Below are 20,261 nucleotides of genomic sequence, written 5' to 3' on the forward strand. Positions count from 1 at the left end.
TGGGCCCTCTATCAATGACCTGTGTTGCCTGTACAGCGAGGCATTTTGAGAAGGAGAAAACCGGCCGTAATGCTTTAGTTTTATCAATAACTTAAGATAAACATGGTCTGAGTTATAGCCTACAGTGTTTAGTCAGTTATAGCCTACAGTGTTTAGTCAGTTATAGCCTACAGTTATAGCCTATAGTGTTTAGCCTACACACCGGTAATCTTTGAGTTGACTCTTTTAAACTCATTGTAAATATGACTGTTATTAGTTTTGAAATAACTCCTGTAATACTTTGCAATTGCTCGAATTCGAGCAACATGTACACTAGTAAGTCATTAATTTAAATACTGTTTTAGTTCAATAATGAGTAACTGCAAGTAATTCAATATAATAGAGCTTGTGGTTTTTTTTACTATTTCTAACTAATCATAATTGGGAAAGTGTAAATATGTTTACCAGTAGTGATATTTGTTTATTATTCTTATTCGGAATGCTTTACTGGATATTGTAATTCACGTACGATGTTTTCATACTCCATAGTAGCAAAGTACTGTATAGTTTTAGGATTGTGCACAGAAGCGAAATTTTAAATAGCTCAACCCGTTTTGAAAAAGGAAAAACTAAACAATATTATCGTACACAAACCAAAAAACACTTTAAAGAAATAAGATTAGGTCAATTATAAAATAATGTATTCATTACTCTTTTTTTTACCAAGCAATATAGGTCAATAAATCTTAACAAAAGATTTTAAATTGCGAAAATGAAATGTCTATTTTTTTATATTTTTTCTACCAATTAAATCATAATAAATATAATAAACAATTGCTTAATGTTAGCTCCAGTTTAAAATCAATGAATCAATTTCTAAAATGAGAAACTTCTCTAAATTATTATTAGGTACGTAAAACTTATGCCATTATTTTACTTTACTTATATGTTTCTAGTTTTTAACAACTAAGGTTCTCTAAGGTTTTAATGAACATTCAAGCATTTATTTATATAGTTTAATAATCTCTTATAGAATGATGTACATCATAAGCTTTGGAGTCACTTCTTCTTTTTCATCGTCCTCCTTCTGTGAACGAAAAAACAAATGTCTCATATTATTAACTGAATACATCATGTTGTCTTACAAAAGTTGAATACAATAATAAATCTAATACTGTCTAAAATATCTTTCTCCTATCCATATTGTTACAACAGATACGAGTTTTTGAATTTAGTTTCCAACACATGCTGTAGAGATAACTACTTGACATTGCAGGTATTTAACGCAGCAAAGTTATTAAGTCATGACAATCGAACGACTTATATTACTAAAAGAAAACAATATCATTTCTAATGATTCAGTTGTTATTAAATCTAAATGAAACATGATACACAATTAGATTAAACTTAACTTAAAGTTGACCTAACTATAGATGTTAATTGTAAGCCTAGCTGTATTTACATTTTTTGTTTATACAAAACATTCCAGTTTAAATTGTTGTGTAAACGTAATATGACAATAAAGATTAGAACCTACTGGATTACACAAGAGAAACAACTGACAAGATATTCATTCAGGAAATAAACGTGAATAGAAATCCATTTGTCTTAAAGCTGTTGTGTTAAAGTTGAAATTTAATTATGAAAAAGTGTATATACACTTTGTGTTTGTAATAAGTCAATTCAAATAAACCATAATACTTACTGTGCAATTGTTTATATTACTTTTTCTTGCCCCCGATTAGGCCCCCTCTAGCAAGGACACCTGAAAATAAATTATAAAATTTCGTGTTAGCAAATTCAATGATGACCTAAAAAATGTTACTATGACAGTTGGATCGTCCCTTCTTTTAATTAACTTATTTTGTGTTAGTATGTTTATATAAGGCACAAGCCTTACCATATATGTATGTTGCACACATCAACATAACATCTTATTGTATCGCTAACAATACCTTCCATAAAGAGAGCTGCCATGACAGCGGCGACAACGAAACTTTGGGTGGCAGACATTGCTAATGATTTGCTGAAAAATATTAGAAAAGTGTAAACATAAAAAAACAGTTTGGCACCCAACCCTTAGCCCATATTTTAAAATTTACTATGGATATAGCCAAGATTTATTTTTCTATATCTATTCTTATTTAATACGCACGCAGCTTTTTGTGACAATCACTCCTCCGATACTACTGAACCGATTGACATGTTTTTCGTGTTATTGGAAAAAGCATAAACGTGAAGTTGTGCAGGAAGCATTCTTTTTAGGGGAATATTTAGAAAGTGAGGCCCTGGTTCCCTTTAAAGTTTCAAATTTCTCTATAAGATTAACATGGAAACAAAACTCCAGCTCTTGTCAGAAATTAAAAGTAAAAGAAGAACATATGTTAATTGTAAATAGTCAATATGTTTGCTAATTTAACAATCTGCTAAAAACATTTTATAAATTAGTTAAAATGAAATATTTATTTTTTTAATTTGGGTAAGCGTAAACATTACAATATAAATAAGCGAGAGAGTCTGGATTGATATTCTAAAAAGAAAACTCAATTAACACTGTGCTGCATTTCTTAGTAATCATTGTAAGAGCCGATTGGCAAACTATGGAAACATAGAAAAATCATAGAACGTCACCAAGGAGAAGAAATAGAAATAATGGTTTTTTTACAATTTATAATCGTTATTATGGACAACCTAAAGCGGCTATGAGTAAGGCTATTTTTAGAAAACACTAAAAAACAAGATTAGCTTTTGAAAAATGATCAGATATTTACAAGAAATTACGATTATATCGATTTGTTATGTACATCTTGAGTATTTCCAAAGTCTTTAAGTCGAATATTTTAAAGTCATCAAAATTCGTGATTGTTATTCGTTTTTAAATGACGCCTGTAATACTTAGCAATTGATCGAATTCGAGCAACAGGTAGAATAGTTTTAACAAATCAGTTTGGTATCAAACAAGTTACAGGCGCAATGAATTAATTTTTTCTAGAAGTTTTAACATATTTTTATGATTATTACGGGGGAAAGTAGGATGTACCATTTAATTATAAAATCTAAATTTTTCTCGATATGTTCAAAAGGAAACATACGTATTTTAATCACAAAAAACAACTAAATTATTTGAAATTAATACATGCTTCTAGAAATATACCCATTTTTGTCATTAGAAAATATTTACTGAATTTCTTTCAAGCCATCCGATTAAACAATGGTATTTACGAGGGACCACAAGGGAATAGTATATTTAATTTAAGCACATACACTAACATAATACAGCTTAAGTAAATAATGTTTTGGTATGTATTTGGTAGTATTTATCACTTTTGGTAATCTTAATTATTACTTTTCTTTATACAGTTAAGTTGCGAAAAAAATATTATATGGTTAAATTCTTTATACGTCGTAAATGCAAGTTGACAAATCAAACAGCTGTACGTACAGCATCATATCACGACATAAGTTAGAATTTCAGAATTGTATCAGTAAAGTTATCCTGTTATCGAGTACTTGTATTACCTATTCTAGATACAGACTTATCATACTCACCAGTTGTTGGCTTCTGTGGAACATACACGGCGGATCTATTTTATAGGACTGAAACTCTTTGTGACAAAACTTTTATTTACTGAGTGTTGCATTTTACAATTGCATTTCCACGCTACTCAAACAATGATACAGCGAAAACTACATTCCACTAAACAAAAAGCTTTTATAATAAGGGACTCTAGTGTTATTTCAGTTGTTTTATTTCGTCACTGTTTCGTCGTGTTAAATACTAAGATCATTAGCTACGTAAAAACAATAATTCGTTCAATTTACAACAGTTAATTTAAAACCGACATTTCATTAAGTTTAAAAAATATATATAAAATATAGAGTTATCACATTCGTAAGCTGAATTTTCGTATTCATTTCACATGGATATTGAATGCAGCATATATTATAACTTTAGTAAAAACCAATAAACAATATAATACTAATTAAACTTGTTAATACTGATTAACTAAGCTTATTAAACAAAACGTTTGGTAGTTGTTTAAAGAATAACAAAAAAAGTATATTGAGCCAGATGAAATATTTTAACATTATCTTAAACAAATAAGTAATAAAAAGGGGCAAGTTCCTACTGACACTTGTGATAAATTAAACTCAAACATCAACTGGTTAATAGAAATAGAACATAAATAATGCTGAGTAGAGTTACTAAAATGTGAAAATTAAAGGTTAAAAGAGACATTTACGAAATACACAGTTAACATAATGTGACATATTCTTGCTTATTGTGAATCTATACTTTTCACAACTCTACTGTAAAATCCTCATTTTTTTGTTATATGTTTATCACCTAAGAAAGTTCCATGCAGAAAGAATGTTTACTATTGACAAGTAATGGTCACTATCTTTTTTTGATTTGCCAACAAAAAAACCGATATTTGGTATTGTTTCTTCAAATTATTCAACTACAATAACCAAAATCGATCGTACAGTCAACTTAAATTCAAACTTTAAATAGAAAGCCTTGCCCAAAAAATGTTATTACTTTTTAAATGTTACTAACAGTTATAAAAATATATTACTATGAATGATGAAGAGCATATTTTAAGTGATCAACGAATCTCAAACTTGAAACACATCGCCTAAAGTATGTAATGACTCACTTTTTTATAACGACTAGTATTTCCAAAGTTTTAACGATTGTTTGGAATTATCTAGATACACGTATAGTGTTAAAAACATATTCTTCTCAAAGATTTTGTCTAGTTTACATTTTTTGTACAAAACATTAGCTTTATATTAAATTAATTTTTAAAGACAGTAAGTATAACTTTTTAAAGACATCAAATTTGCGTATTGAACTTAAAAACTATGATTTAATTGTGCTTTTAAAGTTATTGAGCCATAAAATGTCTAAACTGTTATGATTTCTTCGCAAAATTGACATCAATTTATAAATTATATTGAGTCACAAGCGTAACAAAACTATTAAAACATTTTCACATCATATTTTTTTAATAATGAATAGTGCACAATCATAAACTAATTGCATACAGGAAACAACTATTACTTCACCATCTTCATATAATTGTGATAAAAACTCGTGAGAGTGTTATGTAAAATTTAGGCTCAGCTTGATAAGAGAAACGAATTTTTCATGAAAGGTATCGTATTTATTTTATATTTTATAGCTTTAAAACTATTAAGTAGCTAACTAGTTTTCTTTTATTTCAAAACCAACTTAATTACTTCGTTTTATATGTAATAAAATTTCAACACATAAATAAATTGTTTATTGTTTCCTTGATGTAACGGTATGTTAGCTCATGTTTTCACCTTGCTGTAAATAACACATGAACTAAAGAGGGTAAGTGCATTTCCCTTGAAATGTCTTTATCACTGAGTATTCAATGGATTATCAATAGCGATCCCAAACAATTCTCTCCAAATGAAGTAAACTTACTAGAATGCGACCGACACTCATTGTCGATAACTCTACTAATAAGCACTTATGTTTCGGGTTTGTAATGTTTAGAAAACTATGTGCTTACACAACGTGTTACGATGTTTTGTGTTTTCAATCATCTAATGGGTGATTATTTTTTTACTGGGTGTTTTTTCGTAACCCAAATTACATATACAGACCTTAATTACCTCCTCCTTGACCGAGACCAACCGAGCCGGATGGGTTGCGTCAAATTTTCTATTTACACTATATACACAAAAACTTCCATAGATTGAAATATGATACTATGTTAAAAGTACTTTGGCGGTTGATGATTTTGCCACAGGCCTATTAATTTAAAGTTTCTCATTATGTAGATTTGCCTTCACATGGTCGGCTGACATAAAAATGTAATGACTGACAATTGTTAAGATACCAGTGCTGACAAACAGAGGTTTGCAATGGTCATTTCTTTTACTCATTCACTGATTAGGGAGAAAACCAGCTCGTACGTTGGAGGCCCAGCTTCCCTACTTCGTCGGTGATCAGCTTATATCTATTTTGCATTGTTGTCTACAAGGTTTAGTGTAATTGAGAATGTTTTTTGTATAATACTTAACAGGTGGTTTAACAAAGAGTATGTTTTGTGGAAAAATAAAACAAGTAAATTTTCCAGCTTATACCAAGAAATGCTTGCAATTATACCTTTAGACGATATTGTCATACCTTATTAATACAGAAATTCCATTTTTGATCTAAAAGTTATTGATTTGCTCCTCGATATTTAAACTTAAGCACTGAATAAGACAAATAACACTATATAACAGCATAGTGTAGAAAAAAACATTTTAGTAGGTGTCAATAAAAACGACACACATAACAGCAAGTAATGAAGTATATTCAAAAACCAAGGCCGTATGGAGTAACTTGAAAAATTAGGACATAAGCTAAGGAAAATTAGATAATAAACGAGGTGCAAAGGCTTCACAGACCCGTGTGCTAAATTAGATGAAAACAACTTAAACATGTAGGCCTACATAATGTTGATTAGTTAAACTGCATTGTAAAATATATAGGCAAAAAAATCACAATAAATAACGCTTTATATTATAACTCCAATAATATGTTCACAGTCAACTACTAACTCATGTAAAATTTAAAGTTAGATTATTAGCAACTAACGAAATGGCTGTGAAAAACGTAAAATATTCCTTAGTTCTTGTTATGAAAATATTCTTACAAAGTACATTGATGTAAGAAAATATAATAAATAGAGAAAGATAAATAAATTATTGTAAGTTTACAGTGCCGAGTGTGTTGGTCATTAGTAACTGAAATGAAAAGCATTACTCAAGATATTCCTCGTTGCGAGAGTGTTGTTTATACTTTATTCTCTTTTGTTACATGACAATTACTAAGAATTCTCTTGATCTCATTTAGTTGTAGACTTACAAGGAGTTTTTATTTTACCCAACCCCATTTGTACTGTCACAATATTCACCCTCCTTCTTTTACACATTTTAACGATGTTTATATATATTGTGTCGTATTAAATTTTACGTGCTATTCTTTGAAACTTTCATTTTGTGAATTCCATGCTGTCAATATCACAATTCTTAGTTACAAAAATTAAAATTAGTCATTATTTTAAATACTATTTTTGTTTGATAATAAACAACTCCATTTGGTTAAACTTAATGTATTTATTGTTATACACAATTTATTGCGAAGCAGAAAAAACTGAATGGGAGATATAAGAATACGTTGAGTTAATTATTATATGTTAGATTGATAAATTTTTTAATACTTAGTAATCTACAAGTTACTAGTTTTTCACTGGACTAGGATCAACTGGTTCCGTGAAAAAAAGCAAGGATTTCAAACTAACCAAGGACAGTCCCATTTTAAAATCAGCAATTAGGTTTCAACTGGCCCAAACTCCACAGAACATAAAACTCTTACTTTAGTATAGGAAGTAATAGTTTTGCGACTTTATAAATTTATCCATACCGAATAAATCAAAAACTTATTACTTATTAAGAACTACAAAACGCTCATATTTCCTTGAAGGAAATTTTGTTATCAATAATCTTTTGTCTAGAACTCTTTCAACACTTCGTCGTAAGTCAGAGCAAATAGATATAGGTCTCCAGTTTTTATCATCTTTAACGTCATCCCCTTTGTAAATTAAAACTGTTCGTGCAAGTTAATGTAATCTCCAGTTTAAAACTCTGATTAAAATTTAAAAATCAGAACCTTCTCTATCATATTATTATGGTACGTAAAACTTAAACTTATGCCATTATTTTTTTACCTATATGTGTCTAGTATTTAACAACTAAGGTTCTCAAAGGTTTCAATAAACATTCAAGGATTTTTTTTACAGTTTAACAATCTCTTATAGAATGATGTACATCATAAGCTTTGGAGTAGTCACTTCTTCTTTTTCATCGTCCTCCTTCTGTGAACGAAAAGAACATGTCTCATATTATTATATTGTCTAAAATATCTTTCGCCTATCCATATTGTTACAACGGATACTTTTTTATGAATTTAGTTTCCAACACAAGCTGTTGAGATAACTACTTGACATTGCAGGTATTTAATTTAACCCAGCTAAGTTATTGAGTCATGACAATCGGACGACTTATATTACTAAAAGAAATCAATTACATTTCTAATGACTCAGTTGTTATAAATCGATATGAAACACACAATTAGATTGAACTAAACTCAAAGATTGACCTTACTAATAAAGGTTGATTGAGAGACTACCTGTATCAACACTTCTTGGCTACACAAAACACTCTAGTTTTAATTGTTGTGTAATCGTAATATATCAAGAAAGATTAGAACTTCCTGCTAACACAAGAGAAACAACTGATAAGCTATTCATGTATAAAATAAACGTAATATAAATCCATTTGTCTTGAAGATGTTGTGTTAAAGTTAAATTTAATTATGGAAAGTTTATATACAATTTGTGTTTGTAATAAGTCAATGCAAATAAACCATAATACTTACTGTGCAATTTTTCTATTACTTCTTCTTGCCCCCGATTAGAGCGCCTCCTCCTCTAGCAAGGACACCTGAAAATAAATTATAAAATTTTGTGTCAGCAAATTCAATGATGACCTAACAAATGTTACAATGACAGTTGGATCGTCCCTTAAGGGTGCCAATTTTGAAAAAAATAGAAAACATCGGATAAGCTAGTCGCAATTAGAACTGTCTCTTTATGCTGTATTCAAATCATTATGTTATTTTAATCATAATATAAAAAACCGATCAATTTCCCTCATCAACATACGATGTTTAAATGTGTTTATCAATTGAAGATTCAATTCCATAGCTATATTAACAACTATGGTTTGTATCTTAAAACTGAAACTTTACACTCTAATCTACCTTACACTCCAAAAAAAATAATGTAAAACTGGAAGATTTTTCCATAAATCCCAATAAAGCCGCTCCTTATGAAATTTTAAACCATATTTTTTTTATTTACATCAATTTCATAACTATTGTTTCATAACTAACCTATTGTGGCTACATAGTTTTGCCATTAATATGAATCTGCTACTTACTGTCTCATCTGTTCTTTGAGTGTAAAAATTATCATATGATAAGCTGACTGTTTTGGACTGTTTTGTAAATGTTATATTTTATTTTATTGTAGTTCTTTCTTAATACAAAAGTGTTTCAATGTTATAATCTCTTCTTTTAATTAACTTATTTTGTGTTAGTATGTTTATATAAGGCACAAGCCTTACCATATATGTATGTTGCACACATCAACATAACATCTTAGTGTATCGCTAACAATACCTTCCATGAAGACAGCTGCGATGACAGCGGCGACAACGAAACTTTGGATGGCAGACATTGCTGATGATTTGCTGAACAATATTAGAAAAGTGTAAACATAAAAAAACAGTTTGGCACCCAACCCTTAGCCCATATTTTTAAATTTACTATGATAAAGCCATGATTTATTTATCTACATCTATACTTCTTTAATACGCAAGCAGCTTTTGTGACAATTACTTCTCCGATACTACTAAACCGATTGACATGTTATTGGTGTCATTGGAAAGAGCATAAACGTGAAGTTGTACAGGAAACTTTCTTTTTTAGGGAAATATTTGGAGAGTGGCGCCCTGGGGCCCTTTAAAGTTTCGAATTTCTCCATAAGATTAACATGGAAACAAAATTGTTATGAAACTCCAGGTCTTGTTAGAAATTAAAAGTGAGAAGAAGAACATATGGTAATTGTAAACAGTCAATATGTTTGCTAATTTAACAGTTTGCTAAAAACATATACTAAATTGGTTGAAATGAAATATTTACTATTTGAGTTTGGGTTAGCGTAAATATTACATCATGGAAATAAGCGAGACAGCCTGGATTGATATACTAAAAATAAAAATGACTTAACACTGTGCTGCCTTTTTTAGTAATCATTGTAAGAGCCGATTTGCAACTATGGAAAAAATCATAGAACACCACCAAGGAGAAGAAATAGAAATAATGGTTTTTTTTACAATTTATAATCGTTATTATGGACAACCTAAAGCGGATATGAGTAAGGCTATTTTTAGAAAACACTAAAAAACAAGATTAGCTTTTTAAAAAAGATCAGATATTTACAAGAAATTATGATTATATAGATTTGTTATGTACATCTTGAGTATTTCCAAAGTCTTTAAGTCGAATATTTTAAAGTCATCAAAAGCTGTGACTGTTATTCGTTTTAAAATGACGCCTGTAATACTTAGCAATTGTTAGAATTTTAACAACAGGTACAATAGTTTTAACAAAACAGTTATGTATCAAACAGTTTTAGGCGCAATGAATTAGAAATTTACTAGAAGATTTAACATATTATGATTATCATTGATGAAAATAGGATGTAAACCATTTAATTATAAAATCCTAATTTATCTCGTTATGTTTAGATGTATGTATACATAATTAAACACAACAAAAAAACTAGAGTATTTAAAAGTAAATATTTGCTTCTAGAAATGTACCCATTTTTGTCATTAGAAAATATTTACTGAATTTCTTTGAAGCCATCCGATTAAACAATGGTATTTACGAGGGACCACAGGAAAATAGTGTATTTATTTTAAGCACATACACTAATACAATACAGCTTAAGTGAATAATGTTTTAATATGTATTTGGTAGTTTTTATCACTTTTGGTTAACTTAAATATTACTTTTGTTTATACATTTAGGTTGCGACTAAAAAAAGATTATATAGTTAAATTATTTATACGTCTTAAATGACAGTTGACAAATGAAACAGTTGTATGTACAGCATCATATCACGATATGTGTTGGAATTTCAGAATTTTATCAGTAAAGTTATCTTGTTATCGAGTACTTGTATTAAGCTACCTATTCTAGTCACCGACTTATCATACTCACCAGTTGTTGGCTTCTGTGGATCATACACGGTGGATCTCTTTTATAGGACTGAAACTCTTTGTGACGAAACTTATTTACTGAGTGTTGCATTTCACAATTGCATTTGCACGTTACTCAAACAATGATACAGCGAAAACTACATTCCACTAAACAAAAAGCTTTTATAATAAGGGACTCTAGTGTTATTTCAGTTGTTTTATTTCGTCACTGTTTCGTCGTGTTAAATACTAAGATCATTAGCCACGTAAAAACAATAATTCGTTCAATTTACAACAGTTAATTTAAAACCGACATTTCATTAAGTTTACAAAAATATATAAAATATAGAGTTATCACATTTGTAAGCTGAATTTTCGTATTCATTTCACATGGATATTGAATGTAGCATGTATTATAACTTTAGTAAAAACCAATAAACAATATAATACTAATTAAACTTGTTAATACTGATTAACTAAGATTATTAAACAAAACATTTGGTAGTTATTTAAAGAATAACTAAAAAAGTATATTGAGCAAGATGAAATATTATAACATTATCTTAAACAAATAAGTAATAAAAAGGGGCAAGTTCCTACTGACCCTTGTGATAAATTAAACTCAAACATCAACTGGTTAATAGAAATAGAACATAAATAATGCTAAATAGAGTTACTGAAATGTGAAAATTAAAGGTTAAAAGCAACATTTACGCAATACACAGTTAACATAATGTGACATATTCTTGCGTATTTTGAATCTATACTTTTCACAACTCTACTGTAAAATCCTCTTTTTTGTTATATGTTTATTACCTAAGAAAGTTCTATGCAGAAGAATGTTTACTATGGACAAGTAATGTTGACTATCTTTTTTTGATTTTCCAACAAAAACAAACAGATATTTGGTATTGTTTCTTACAATTTTTCAATTACAATAACCAAAATCGTACAGTCAACGTAAATTCGAACTTTAAATATAAAGCCTAGCCCCAAAAAATGCTATTAAATTTTCACAAATAAACCATAATACTTACTGTGCTCTTGTTTATATTACTTTTTCTTGCCCCCGATTAGGCCCCCTCTAGCAAGGACACCTGAAAATAAATTATAAAATTTCGTGTCAGCAAATTCAATGATGACCTAAAAATGTTACAATGACAGTTGGATCGTCCCTTCTTTTAATTAACTTATTTTTTGTTAGTATGTTTATATAAGGCACAAGCCTTACCATATATGTATTTTGCACACATCAACATAACATCTTATTGTATCGCTAACAATACCTTCCATGAAGACAGCTGCCATGACCGGTTAGGTATGACGGAATTTGTGTGAAAACCTTTTTCCGTTTTGTCAAAAAACTGAATTTGTATAATAATATTTTTTTGAGTGATGTTAAAACCGAGAACAAATCATATAATACGTGATACAAGAAAATACAGTTTTTTTTTCACCATTAAAAAATTTAAAGGACGTTCTAAAATAAGTTGAACATAGAGGTGAAATACATAGGTATATAATGTTTTACTTATATATTTTAGTTCCAATTATTTATTCTTACTTAAGTCTTATAATAATTAATTGAACATTTAATGTTTATCAATAAAAAAAGTCTATGGGAATAAATATCTCTCAGTTTTGGTTATGAAAAAGTTGCAATACACGTTAATACATTGCAATGAAGTAAGAAAGTACAATATCTTGAGAAAGATAAATAAAATGTAAGTTCTCGCTGCTGAAAGTGTTGGTCATTAGTAACGGAAATGAAACACATTACTCAAAGATATTCCTTGTTACGAGAATTTTGTTTATACTTTATTCTCGTTTGTTACATGACGATTGCTAAGAATTCTCTTGAGCTCATTTAGTTGTTGACTTACAAGGAGTTTTTACTTTACCCAACCCCATTTGTACTGTCACAATAGTCAACCTCCTTCTTTTACACGTTTACGATGTTTAATGTAACTGCTAAGCCATTTGGTATTTATAGGATGTGAAACAGTATATTGTATGCATTGGTTATTTGAATAGGTATTAACATATTGATTAAAATAACAATGTTTTATTAATATTTATTGCAACACACAACATTGTCAAATTTTCAATGCGTAAGTAAATATATTTTTATGGAGTGGAAGGAACCCTTATAAGGATGCTATATTTACGAAAAGTAATTACGTTATATTTTCAGAGTTTGTTTATTTAATATTTAAAGCTCATTTACCTAGTAAAAGTATGTGGTTTTTAAACCAATGGTAGGTTTAAAAGGTAATTGCATGTTAAATCATTTAAACGGGTCTAAGTATTCTTTGGAAAATCTATTTTTGTATTAACTTACTGTAAAATTTTGATTCAATTGAACATTTTCTAAAACAATTTAGAGGCCACCATGTCAAATACAAGCCATTCAAAATAGAATTAGTTTCATAGCCCACAGATCCTAGAAAACTTATGTTATTAGTAAAGTTTAGTTTGAATCTATAATACAGCCGATTTCCGTTATACACTTTCAACTACTTTTCTCATTACTATAGTACAATACAAGCAACAGTTTGTATGTAATTCGTATAAATGAAACATACCATTCGTTGAAACTTTTATTTTGTGAATATCATGCTGTCAGTATCACTTCTCAATACCAAAAATGCAAAAGAGTAATTAATTTAAATACTTTTTTAGTTCAATATAGAGCAACTGCAAGTAATTCATTATAATAGATCTTGTGTATTTTTACTATTTCTAACGACTCATAATATGGAAAGTGTAAATATGTTTACCAGTAGTGATAATTGTTTATTAATCCAACAATGCTATTAAACAGCTCACATTTGAAATGGTCGACGGATTAAAAACAGCTGTTATGAGAGCCTTGCCTGAATTAAACCTTTATCCCTCTGTAGTTCGCAAATGGTTAAGTATATCAAAAGATACTCAATTCTTCAAAAGAATTAAAAACATTCTTTAAACTTACTTAGTTTTAAGTACATTTTAATTTACTTAAAACTAAATGTATCCTATCATAAAAACTTAAGTTGACCATCATACTATCAAATGCCGGCAATTTAAAACCCTTTTTTTACTATTTTTAAAACCAAGGGAATTTTCATGATATAAAGTGTGATGCAATATTTATAGTTTACAAGATCCAAATGCAGGTCAAAATGAAAATAAACCCAATATGTAAAAAATTATACTGAAAAAAACGTTTATTAATATTGCTCTTAAAAGCGTATGTCTGAAATTAAATGTATGAAAGCATGAAAGTTTTAACGTACAGTTTATTTCTTTTAAAGACCAAACCACAACCATTAGTACCTTATTTAATATCTTTTATAGTAAGCTCTGTTAACTTTAAATATTGGAGAATCCTACTTTGCTTTAAAATATTAAGTGCTGTATTAAAACCAGACTTTAACGAAAAGAATACTTTACTAGATATAATAAGTTTACGTACGATGTTATTAGTACTCCATAGCAGCAAAGTGCTGTATAATATTAGGATTGTGCTCAGAAGTGAAATTTTAAATAGCTCACCCCGTCTTGGAGAAGAAAAAACAAAACAATATTATCATAATCAAACCAAAAAAACACTCTAAAGAAAAAAATTTGCTCAAAAATTAAATAATGTATTCATTATTTAATGAGAGATTTTAACAGGAGATTATAATTTACAAAAATAAAATCGATTTAATTTTTATTTCTACCAATAAAATCATGATAAATATAATAAAAAAATGCTTAATGTTAACTCCAGTTTTAAAACTATGATTTAAATTTTAAAATCAGAACCTACTCTAGAATATTATTAGGTACGTAAAACTTATGTCATTATTTTTTACTTATATGTTTCTTTTGGTATTTAACAACTAAGGTTCTCTAAGGTTTCAATTAACATTCAAGGATTTTTTTTATTTAGTTTAATAATCTCTTATAGAATGATGAACATCATAAGCTTTGGAGAAGTCACTTCTTCTTTTTCATCGTCCTCCTTCTGTGAACGAAAAGAACATGTCTCACATTATTATATTGTCTAAAATATTTTTCGACTATCCATATTGTTGCAACAGATATAAGCTTTTTGATTTAGTTTCCAACACAAGCTGCAGAGATAAGTATTTGACATTGGAGGTATTTAACCCAGCTAAGTTATTGAGTCATGACAATCGGACCTCTTACATTACTAATAGAAATCAATATCATGTCGCATGGCTCAGTTGTTATTAAATCGATATGAAACACGATACACAATTAAATTAAACTAATTTAAAAAATTTACTTTACTAATAGATGTTGTTTATTGAGAGCCTACCTGTTTTTACATTTATTGTCTATACAAAACACTCCAGATTAAATTGCTGTGTAAACGTAATATTTCAAGAAAGATTAGAACTTCCTGCTTCACAAGAGAAACAACTGATAAGCTATTCATGTATAAAATAAACATTATATAGATTTGTCTTGAAGATGTTGCGTTAAAGTTGAAATTTAATTATGAAAAAGTCTATATACACTTTGTGTTTGTAATATGTCAATGCAAATAAACCATAATACTTACTGTGCACTTGTTTATATTACTTCTTCTTCCCCCCGATTAGGCCCCCTCTAGCAAGGACACCTGAAAATAAATTATAAAACTTGTCAGCAAATTCAATGATGAGCTAAAAAATGTTACAATGACAGTTGGATCGTCCCTTAAGGGTGCCAATTTTGAAAAAAATAGAAATCATCGGATAAGTTAGTCGCAATTAGAACTGCCTCTTTATGCTGTATTCAAATCATTATGTTATTTAATATAAAAAACCGATCAATTTCCCTCATCAACATACGATGTTTAAATGTGTTTATCAATTGAAGATTCAATTCCATAGCTATATTAACAACTATGGTTTGTATCTTAAAACTGAAACTTTACACTCTAATCTACCTTACACTCCAAAATAAATAATGTAAAACTGGAAGATTTTTCCATAAATCCCAATAAAGCCGCTCCTTATGAAATTTTAAACTATATTATTTTATTTACATCAATTTCATAACTATTGTTTCATAACTAACCTATTGTGGCTACATAGTTTTGCCATTAATATAAATCTGCTACTTACTGTCTCAATTGTTCTTTGAGTGTAAGAATTATCATATGATCAGCTGACTGTTTTGGACTGTTTTGTAAATGTTATATTTTATTTTTTTGTAGTTCTTTCTTAATACAAAAGTGTTTTATTGTTATAATCTCTTCTTTTAATTAACTTATTTTGTGTTAGTATATTTATATAAGGCACAAGCCTTACCATAAATGTATTTTATACACATCGACATAACATCTTAGTGTATCGCTAACAATACCTTCCATGAAGACAGCTGCGATGACAGCGGCGACAACGAAACTTTGAATGGCAGACATTGCTAATGATTTGCTGAAAAATATTAGAAATATGTAAACATTAAAAAAACAGTTTGGCACCCAACCCTTAGCCCATATATTTAAATTTTCTATGATATAGCCAAGATTTATTTATCTATATCTATACTTATTTAATACGCAAGCAGCTTTTTGTGACAATCACTCCTCCGATACTACTGAACCGATTGGCATGTTTTTGGTGTTACTGAAAAGAGCGTAAACGTAAAGTTGTGCAGGAAACTTTCTTTTTAGGGAAATATTTAGAAAATGAGGCCCCGGGGCCCTTTAAAGTTTCGAATTTCTCCATAAGAGTAACATGGAAACAAAACTTGTTCTGATACTCCAGCTCTTGTCAGAAATTAAAAGTGAGAAGAAGATTATATGTTAATTGTAAATAGTCAATATGTTTGCTAATTTAACAGTCTGCTAAAATCATTTACTAAATTAGTTTAAATGAAATATTTACTATTTAAATTTGGGTTAGCGTAAATATTACATAGAAATAAGCGATATAGCCTGGATTAATATTCTAAAAAGAAAGCTGAATTAACACTGTGCTGAATTTCTTAGTAATCATTGTAAGAGCCGATTTGCAAACTATGGAAACATAGGAAAGCAAGAGAACACCACCAAGGATAAGAAATAAAAATTAAAAAATTAAATTATTTGAAAGTATATATGCTTCTAGAAATGTACCCATTTTTGTCATTAGAAAATATTTTCTAAATTTCTTTGAAGAGATCCGATTAAACAATGGTATTTACGAGGGACCAAAAGGGAATAGTATATTTAATTTAAGCACATACACTAACATAATACAGCTTAAGTGAATAATGTTTTAGTATGTATTTGGTAGTATTTATCACTTCTGGTAACCTTAATTATTACTTTTGTTCATACAGTAAAGTTGAGATTTTTTTAAAGATTACATAGTTAAATTATTTATGTGTCGTAAATGAAAGTTGACAAATGAAACAGTTACACGTACACCATCATAATACTACATAAGTTAGGATTTGGATTTCAGAATTTTATCAGTAAAGTTATCCTGTTATCGAATACTTGTATTACCTATTCTAGTCATAGACTTATCATACTCACCAGTTGTTGGCTTCTGTGGAACATACACAGCGGATCTCTTTTATAGGACTGAAACCCTTTGTGACGAAACTTTTATTTACTGAGTGTTGCATTTTACAATTGCATTTCCACGTTTCTCAAACAATGATACAGCGAAAACTACATTCCACTAAACACAAAGCTTTGATAATAAGCGGTTCTAGTGTTAGTTCAGTTGTTTTATTTCGTCTTGAATTTTGGTGCCTTTATTTATTTTCCATCTTAAGTTCTTTTTTATACCAAGCATAAAACAATAACTTTAAATATCACAACAAAATGCACACGGTATAATTTGAATACTCTGAGAATTATACAGAGGTTTATTCAATGGTTTTTTTTTATATTACGTATGTGATTAAAGTCTGTCATTACGATGATCTGACTAATATACAGTATGTCAGCTCAAAGATCATTAGCTAGCGAAAACAATAATTTATTCAATATACAACAGCTATTTTAAAACCGAGGATTTCATTTAGAGTACAAAAATATAAAATGTAGAGATGTAATATTTGTAAGCTAAAATTCCGTATTCATTTCACAGGGTTATTGAATGCACCATAAATTATAGATTTAGTAAAAACCATTTAAACAATATATTACTAATTAAACTTGTTAATACTGATTAACTAAGCTTATTAAACAAAACGTTTGGTAGTTGTTTAAAGAATAACTAAAAAAGTATATTGAGCAAGATGAAATATTATAACATATTCTTAAGCAAATTAAGTAATGAAAATGGGGCAAGTTCCTACTGACCCTTGTGATAAATTAAACTCAAACATCAACTGGTTAATAGAAATTGAACATAAATCATGCTGAGTAGAGTTACTGAAATGTGAAAATTAAAGGTTAAAAGCAACATTTACGAAATACACAGTTAACATAATATGACATATTCTTGCTTATTTTGAATCTATACTTTTCACTACTCTACTGTAAAATCCTCATTTTTTTGTTATATGTTTATCACCTAAGAAAGTTCTATGCAGAAAGAATGTTTACTATTGACAAGTAATGGTCACTATCTTTTTTTGATTTGCCAAAAAAAACAACAGATATTTGGTATTGTTTCTTCAAATTATTCAATTACAATAACCAAAATCGATCGTACAGTCAACTTAAATTCAAACTTTAAATAGAAAGCCTAGCCCAAAAAAATGTTATTACTTTTTAAATGTTCCTAACAGTTATAAAAATATATTACTATGAATGATGAAGAGCATTTTTTAAGTGATCAAAGAATCTCAAACTTTAAACACATCGCCTAAAGTATGTAATGACTCACTTCTACTCTTGTCATTAAACATATTATTGAAACGTCTTTTAGTTGCTTAAAGAGTACGATAATTATTCGCAGCAATTAGTTTTTATCACACGAACTTAATGGATAAAAATTAAATTTTTCTTTTTCATAACGACTAGTATATATTTTCTATTTATTTCTATATTTTCTTCTATATATACTTTTAGCCTATTTAGGATTACTTTTGACAGTACTTTATAGGCTGAGCTTAAAAGAGATATACCTCTGTAACAATTACAGAGGTATATCTCTTTTAAGCTCAGCTTATAAAGTACTGTCAAAAGTAATCCTAAATAGGCTAAAAGTATATATAGAAGAAAATATAGAAGACCACCAAGCTGGATTTATCCAAGGTCGCTCTACAACGGACCAGATATTTACTATCAAACAATCTCTTTCGAAATATTGGGAATATAATAAAGAAGTCCACCTACTGTTCATTGATTTTCAAGAGTATACTTCAAGTTTTGAAGTAACAACAGGAGTGCGTCAAGGAGATGGCCTTTCGCCCCTCCTTTTTAATTTAGTGATTGAAGATCCCCTCAAAAAGACTAAACAGTTAGCAGCAGGAATTAATATTGGAACTAAAATTAATGTGCTAGCGTTTGCTGACGATGTGGCACTTCTTGCAGAAAACAGAAAGGATCTAGAGAGCTTAACAAAAGTCCTAATAAAAGAAGCCAACCATGTTGGGCTAACAATAAACCATCAAAAAACTAAATATATGAATGTGGCTAGAACCGAAGGAGTAGCCAGGAAAGAGAATTTTAAAGTGGATGATTTGGAGTTTGAGCATGTGGATGAGTTTAAATACCTCGGCATAACAATAACACATGATAACAAAGAGGAAAAAGAAATCCAAAATAGAGTAATTGTAGCCTCAGCAACCTACTGGTCCCTAGTCAATATGCTTAAGTCAAAAACTCTGTCCAAAAATACCAAAATTAAAATCTATCACTCCATCATTCTTCCAGTACTACTATATGGATCAGAAACATGGGCACTAACATAAGAATGGGAAAAGAAACTTATTATTTTTTTAAACAAGATTCTGAAAAAAATATACGGACCAATTCAAGATGAAGAAGGCTGGAGAATTAGGAAGAATAGAGAATTGAGAGATGTGTATCACCATCCAGATGTAGTAGCAAGGATAAAAAGCAGGAGACTGAGATGGGCTGGACATGTGTGGAGGAGAGAGAACTCATCATTAATCAAAGCTGTGGACCAGAACAAACCAGAAGGCAGAAGACCATTCGGCAGGCCGAGACTGCGATGGAGGAGTCAGGTGCTGAAGGATGTGGCTGTATTGGGCACTACTCCTGAGGCAGCGGTGGATAGAGAAGAGTGGAGAAGCATCGTTGGCGAGGCCAAAAACCTTCTGAGGTTTCAATGGCCAAAAAGGTAAGGTAAGGTAATAACGACTAGTATTTCCAAAGTTTTAACGATTGTTTGGAATTATCTAGATACACGTAAAGTGTTAAAAACATATTCTTCTTAAGATTTTGTCTAGTTTACATTTTTGTACAAAACATTAGCTTTATATTAAACTAGCTGTACCCGCGGGCTTTGCCCCGTTTTACTTCATAAGTGAGC

General features: G+C 29.3%; 2 long non-coding RNA genes across 3 annotated transcripts; both read right to left on the reverse strand.

Annotated features, from left to right (window-relative positions):
- Window positions 1-985: 985 nt before the first annotated feature.
- On the reverse strand, window positions 986-9,357 carry LOC128997064 (uncharacterized). 2 transcript variants are annotated; one of them, XR_008491088.1, is made up of 3 exons: window positions 9,251-9,357; window positions 1,685-1,744; window positions 986-1,066 (listed from the first exon to the last, which is right to left on the reverse strand). It is a non-coding gene; the product is annotated as an uncharacterized LOC128997064 (long non-coding RNA). The 2 variants fall into 2 exon arrangements; XR_008491089.1 differs by lacking the exon at window positions 9,251-9,357 and adding an exon at window positions 1,935-2,028.
- A 5,340-nt stretch (window positions 9,358-14,697) lies between these two features.
- Window positions 14,698-16,288, reverse strand: LOC128997065 (uncharacterized). The gene is made up of 3 exons (XR_008491090.1): window positions 16,183-16,288; window positions 15,395-15,454; window positions 14,698-14,830 (listed from the first exon to the last, which is right to left on the reverse strand). It is a non-coding gene; the product is annotated as an uncharacterized LOC128997065 (long non-coding RNA).
- Window positions 16,289-20,261: the final 3,973 nt, after the last annotated feature.

Source organism: Macrosteles quadrilineatus, unplaced genomic scaffold (assembly GCF_028750875.1).
Source record: "Macrosteles quadrilineatus isolate MER2022 unplaced genomic scaffold, UCM_ALF_1.0 Scaffold_6__1_contigs__length_79288215, whole genome shotgun sequence".
Lineage (NCBI taxonomy): Eukaryota > Metazoa > Arthropoda > Insecta > Hemiptera > Cicadellidae > Macrosteles > Macrosteles quadrilineatus.